Source organism: Camelina sativa, chromosome 11 (assembly GCF_030686135.1).
Source record: "Camelina sativa cultivar CO46 ecotype springtype chromosome 11, ASM3068613v1".
NCBI lineage: Eukaryota > Viridiplantae > Streptophyta > Magnoliopsida > Brassicales > Brassicaceae > Camelina > Camelina sativa.
The window spans coordinates 24,152,644-24,159,546 of record NC_141890.1 but is presented as its reverse complement, the minus strand read 5'-3'; the positions used below and the strand labels follow the sequence as shown (position 1 = coordinate 24,159,546).

Here is a 6,903-nt window from a genome sequence, read left to right as displayed (position 1 = left end):
TGTCTACATAGATATCTACTGGACAATAATGTGCCATACAGGTTGTACTGCCTACTCTACCAACATAATAGTGCTAACAGCTAAGGATGTCCTACTTACTAATGGGTATTATCTAAGGATGGGACAATTCACACCGGCGACAAATCCAACCTTAACCATTGTCTCGCCTGCAACATTCATCGATAACATAACCATATGGAAGGCAACATGTAGATACGTGGCATTCTCGACCACTCCCTAAAATTTTAAGGAGTTTTATTCATACATAACCATATGGAAGGCAACTTGTGGATACATTTCATTGTTAACTACTACGTTTTGATTATAGGAGGACTTTAATTCAGACATAAACTTATGGAAGGCAACATGTGGATACTTATTGAAATCAAAACAAACTTTAGATGAAGATACCAAACACATAACATCTTCTCAATCTTAGGTTCTTGAATTCCCAAACAACTAACATCTTTAAACAGTACATTACCACACAAATACTAAGACAAAAGCATAATATCTCTAGATAGGTAGAAGAAGATACACTCGATACATCTCTCTCCATTGAATTCCTGCAGCATCTCGTGTTTGAAACAACACATTGGCACATCTTCAAAGTGCCAAGTATCAGAAAAAGTGCCCCACCTCTTAGGCCCATTGTGTAGATGTGGTACATGAGGGAGTCAGCCATCTTATCAATCTCACCAAAACGCATCTCCTTCTTGTACTTCCAGTACACATCCATATCTAAATTCCCTGCGCAGCTCTTCAACATTATCCACAACAACTCAGCTACTGGGTACACATGTTTAATGGTACTCACCAATGCAATTGCCTCTTTCAAATCAAAGCATATAAAAGCGAGAAATAAGCCTTTAACATACATGGCGTAAGGGTTCTTTGCGAATAAACACCAACTAAAGAAATCATAGTACACACACGAAGGCCTAAACCATCTCACAAAATCGGAATCCCAATCCAACCTCACCTTAGATAGCGTTTCCAAAGAGTGTACTACTACTCTCCCTTCACGGCCTGCGAGTAGCCAGTTCTTCAAAGCTTTGGCACCATCCTGTGCAACATAGCTTACAATTTTTGCCAAAATGGGTGCTGGGATGTGCAGATCTTTAGGTGTAGGAATCTGGTAATATGATAACAATGGAGGTCTATAAATCTCTAACATCTACTACACCAACGAAACACAAAACAAAATATACAAATGAAATATTCAGACCTTTAGATTTAGTGTCATAATTGGCTCGCGGATTGGCACAACAGCTGGTTCTCTATCGCTTACTCGGGTCAGAGCACTGTACGGGCGAGGGAAGTGTCTTGTCGGTCGAATTATGCGACCTTGAGAGCACTTAACTAGGGAGCAGTCACAAACTATTTTGTATGTCGGTGGCATTCTTTTTTTTTTTTTTTTTTCAGTTTTTTTCCCAACACGCATTCGTAAAGTCTTTATAGACCACAACTTCAAGCCACACATAGATATTACCATTCACATATATGCTATGTATCCATGTGGATAACCCCACTCGTTAAAACCCGTGTAAACCAACATTACATTCGGTTATACAAAAGAGCATTGGATAAGTACTTCTGGAAATTCTGGATATGGCCTAAATAGGCATTACCCAGCTCAAATAAACAAATTTCAAATTTTAGGCTTTGAATCCTTTAAAACAAAAATTGTTTTGGATACATCCATGTGGATAGGAGTTATTATAGACATCTAATCCTTTAAAAACCAACTGGTTAGAAACATGTGGTGTTCGTAAACCATGTTTTTACAGTTGGATAAATCCATGTGGATATGAGTCGTACTAACAATCAAATACTACCATAACCCAGTTCGTTAAAAACAAGAAGTGTTCGTTTTGCAGGCCGTAACTGTATTTTTTGGATATAGACATGTGGATAACAATCTTTCTAGGCAATTTTGTAAATAACACAAAACACAAAAGATTAATAACTGTTACTTCTTTACTTGGTGTTGCACTTGTTTTCCAAAAACTAACATACCAAACAAAGTTAGATATCCTACCCAAATCATCATCGATATTAGCCCTCTACTCCTATTTAACCAAATTTGTTTGGTCTACTAAGTATCCACACAGCTTGTCTACTACATACACCCAAAAAATGGTCTCATGTACTCCCCAAAAAACTTTACATAGGCCAAACCTATATCCACCCCACAAATAATATAGTGGACTTAACCAACGTTCACAAACAGATACCTACCAACCAAACATATCAACCCAATAACAGAGAAAACAATGATTTTGGCTCCAAAAGATATTGTCATCAATCACGGCAAGGGGTTGGAACAACTGCTCCTGTTGTGTCCAGTCTCTTTGTATCTTCCACACCTATTAACCTTCGTTTTCCCTCCTCCATTTTTCTGCAAATAATCCACAAAAATCCAGAGCTTACGACCCAACATAACTACCTAAACAAAATCCGAATATATACTGGAGGAAAAACGAACTTACGGGATGTTCCCCAATGGATGGAATTCTCAACTCTTCCGGCCTCCCAGAAGGTCTACGTGCCTTTGGTGGGTACATCCCTCGTTTCTTAATCTCAGCAGGTATGTCTACATCAAACATCTTAGGATTTATTACCCCTTCATATGTTCTTCTCCACTGCTCCGTCTTGTAGTAATCACCAACAAGGCTTCCATACGGTATGCCTTGTGTGCTTGCTGCTAACAAGGCGTGGCCGCAAGGAATTTTGACTCGATCATATTGCTTACAAGTACACTGTTTCATATCAAGCAACACATGATGCTTCCCATGAAGCAACCCGACAACTTCATAACTCCAACTAGAGATTGTACCAATTATACTTCCACTAACAGTTCCCGAATTCTTCTGCATCTGTTTATCAACCTCTGGTGTCGTGCTTCTCTGACTTCTTCCTCCTTGCACTAAACCATCTTGTTAGCATAACACGATTGAACTTCAAAAGCTCAACAATGGGTGACCCTCGAGCCTTTCCTAAAGCTCTGTTCAAAGACTCGGCAATGTTTGAAGTCATTAGATTATAACATTCCCCCTGTAAATATGCCCTACTCCAATGTGCCGCTCCAATCTTTTCCAAATATGCTGAACATTTGGGGTTCTTTGCTTTAATATGTCTATATATCTCTTGGTAAGCAGTAACCTTATACGCAAATGCTGCATTAATGACCATTTTCGTCAGCCCTTTATTATGGAACTGAGCATCAACATTCCTGGCTAGGTGGACAATGCATGCTCCATGATGTACCAACGGAAAGACTCTCTTCTTAGCTGTGTAGATAGATCTGTCCCTATCAGAAATTATTGTAACACTTTTACTATCTGTAATTGACCGCTCTAGCTTTTCAAAAAACCATGTCCAAGCATCGTCGTTCTCACTGTCTACGACTGCAAAAACTAGTGGAAAAACCTGGAAATTAGCATCTTCTCCACTAGCTGTCAGTAGCACACCATTGTACTTCCCATTTAGATGTGTCCCATCAACAACAATAACACGATGTAGGTTCCCAAAAGCCAGAAACATATACAATAATCTCTCTCTCCCATCTTCTACCACTCCCGTTTTAATATCGGTCACCGTCCTTGGATTTCTTTGTTCTAATTCATACAAATAGGCAGCAAGATTTTCAAAAGATTCATCGTCTGAACCAAAAATACCCTCCATAACTTTTCCTTTTGCTCTTCAACATTTGTTGTAAGATGCAGCGACCCTCAGGTCCTCAAGAACCATCTGCTGGAGATCCAATGGAGCTGGACCTTTTATTGGATCACTATACTTCACCTTGTAAACAGCTGCTATCACCTTAGATGTAGCTTTTTCAAATAATTTCTCCTTGTCTCAATTGGACATTTGTGCTCCAAATTAGCTTCCTTATCTCATAGTATCCAGTGTCTTTCATTTCACAGGCTAGTATTCTCCAATCACACCTCTCACCAGAACACCTAAGTACAAACGATTCTTTCTTCGTTGTAGTTTGGGTGAAAAGGTGTAACGCCCGTGCCCAAAAAAATATGAAATATGGAAGTTTATATCGAGAATTGGAGTGAAGTCGGTTTAATTTGCGGTTGGTTTACTAAGATGGTCGATTTATTAATTAAATCAAAGGATGGTTTAATTAATTTTGGTTTAAATAAATCTTGGTTTAATCTAATTAAATCTTAGTTTAATCTAATTAAATCATGGTTTATTATAATTAAACCAAAAACTCTTTTTGTTAATAAGAGGACGCCTCCTTCCTGTTATTGTCGTGATTCGTGAATGACTGAAAGAAAACAAAGAGAAGAAGTGATCATTCACGTGTGAGAAGAGGAGAAGGGAGAGTAAAATAGTTTTTTGGTGTTCAAAGCAAAAGGAACAGAATCATCAGTGTTTGGGAGAAGGAGGATACGACTGCTCAAATCGTTTCTAAAGGTATTGATTTTTGGTAAGGTTGTAACTAAGAGAATTTTGTACACTCTCCTTTTTACAGAAGTGAATTTGAGTTAATATTCTAGGAGATATCGGCAGTTTCGTGGAGCATTTCTTCTCCGTCGCGGATTGAGACCAGCGGGTGTTTCGAAATCGATTGCGGTTTCATCAAAGATCTGATAATGCGGAAATTTTGTGGGAAGCTTTTTGACATCTAGAGATAGCTTTTCACTGGAGGGATTTGATAGTTAATGTTTGGTTTTTATTTTAGGGTTTCTTCTTTGAGACTGTTCTTTTCTGATGTTTCTGTCCAGTTTTGAGTAGTTTTTGGTTGTGTGGCTTGTTGTAGGGCGTTGCTGGGCTGTTTCAGACGTTAGGAGAGTCTCAACTGGTTGTATTCTTTGTTATAATCAGTTTGATAAGTTGAGTGCGTGACCATAAGCTTATCTGAGCGATTGAGTTGTATGACTTGTTTTGTGTGATGATATGTAGGTGTGGTGAATGTGATATTGGGTGACATGTTCAATGACTAGTTTGTTATGTTTTATTTGTGGTTGTACTCTTGATTTTCTTGTGTGTATAGCTTGTAGATGGGAGGATCGCCTCACTGGGTATTTCTGGTAATACTCACGCATCTCATTGTGTTTGTGGTGCAGGTAATGTGTAGCATGGAATCATGGCGATGAGGAGGGGGATGATGTAGGGTCTCGGTTTTGTGATGTCGGTTTTTAGTGTTTGTGTTGTTGGAACCTGGTTTAGAAACATGTTAGGTTGCTCGTTTATATTGGTTATGATTGGTATTGTATTTAAATTAATTTGGAGTTGGTTTGGTTTGTCTTCTGTTGTGCATGTTGATTTGTTATTGGTTTATTGTTTGGGTTGTAATTAAATATTATGGGATATTTAATTATATTATTATTATTAAAAAAAATGGGTCGGGTCGTTTCAAAAGGAACATATTCTTGATAGCATAGATCGCTATATCAATATGGCAATCCTCCTTGTTAGCGAAGATTTTTCCTTTGTAAATCTCTTTACCATCATCATCAATGTCAAGATCAGGTATCTCGTCTCTCTCATATTCTCTGTCGTCAAACAAAGGAGGAATATCAAACTCCTTGTCATCAATATCCTCAAGTTTTGTTGCATCCACAACATGTATACTCCTCTGTCCACGGTCTTCTGTCCAACCAGACTATCTTACCTGTTCAACGACACATCTCCCATCACCATTACCTGTCCACGGTTGGCCTATTGGCTTTGCCTTTTCTTCCTCCTTAAATGGAACACCACCATTCAAAATCACTGTATAATCAAAGCAAGAATTCGTACTACACATAACCTCGACAACATTCACTCGCCCAAACTGATCAGCTATGAAATTTCCCCAAAACTCTTTATCATACGACTTAGGTGTCACTGTTAAATCTCTATTTTTGTCGCCTTCTTCCTCCCCTAAATCTTTGAAACAATCTTCTTCTTCCCCTCTTAAGTCTTTTTCTTCACCATCTTGGCTTTTAGTAAATTTTTGCCCAGATTCATTTTCAATCAAACCATCAAATATTTATCCTCTCTCTAGATTTAATTTGCGCTCAATCTCAGCAACCCCCGCCATATATTCCTCATCTACCGGGGTAGATTCAACAACAAATGTCTTCGACCTGGCAGTTGAAGCTTCCCCACAAACATCCTCCAAAACACCGCTATTACTCATATGAGATGATAATCTACATGTCCGCTTAATACACCCATCCGCTTGAGCTTCTCTGTCTCCTACCTGCAAGTCTTCCTATGAATTCCCTCTTTTCTTAAACTCTTCACATGTAGCAAACAAATTTAACCCTCGGTTTGTCCGCAACATTAGTTTATACTGGTCTAGACCAACGTTGGTTTTCACAATCACCGGTGGAGTCCTCACTCCCGTCGTGAATTCCATATACGTCGGGATGCATTAACTAAAATTTGCCTTCTTCTGGACCAAACCAAATTCTTCAATAACAGCATCTTCCAGTTTGCAAAAACTAGTTGTAGGACTCAGTGGACCAACTCTTGACAGAAGTTTGTTATCGACTTTAAATTCCCAAACTCCGTCAGCAGAGCAGCCCCAGTTGCCGGATATAACAACACAAATACCAGGGATTCCGACCTGCATTAAACAACCAAAACACGTTTTTCATTAAAAATCTATACTTTGTCCATCCACAGAAACTCGAATATTGACAACCAATCCACAAAAACACCAACCTGCGCAGCCATGTCTTCCTATTAGGGTCCTAAAACCCTAATCCCTTACTCTTGTCTTATGTACAGAAATCCTCTCCCTAAAATTATTTTAAAACACCCAAATAATAATGAGTCACCACTTTTTCAGACATTGATTTGTGGCCATTGGATCTTTCTTCCATAGTAAAAATCTAAAGGCCAGAAATTCTTACCACCTATGTAACTTCTTATGTCTCAAAATGAGAGACA

The 6,903-nt window shown here is 38.6% G+C and overlaps 1 long non-coding RNA gene across 3 annotated transcripts; it reads right to left on the bottom strand.

Annotated features, from left to right (window-relative positions):
- Positions 1–355: 355 nt before the first annotated feature.
- Positions 356–1,561, bottom strand: LOC104723989 (uncharacterized). 3 transcript variants are annotated; one of them, XR_015571512.1, is made up of 3 exons: positions 1,229–1,561; positions 983–1,135; positions 356–760 (listed from the first exon to the last, which is right to left on the bottom strand). It is a non-coding gene; the product is annotated as an uncharacterized LOC104723989 (long non-coding RNA). The 3 variants fall into 3 exon arrangements; XR_015571511.1 differs by having other exon boundaries at positions 356–750; positions 1,229–1,472; XR_015571510.1 differs by having other exon boundaries at positions 356–831; positions 1,229–1,466.
- Between the last annotated feature and the right edge of the window lie 5,342 nt (positions 1,562–6,903).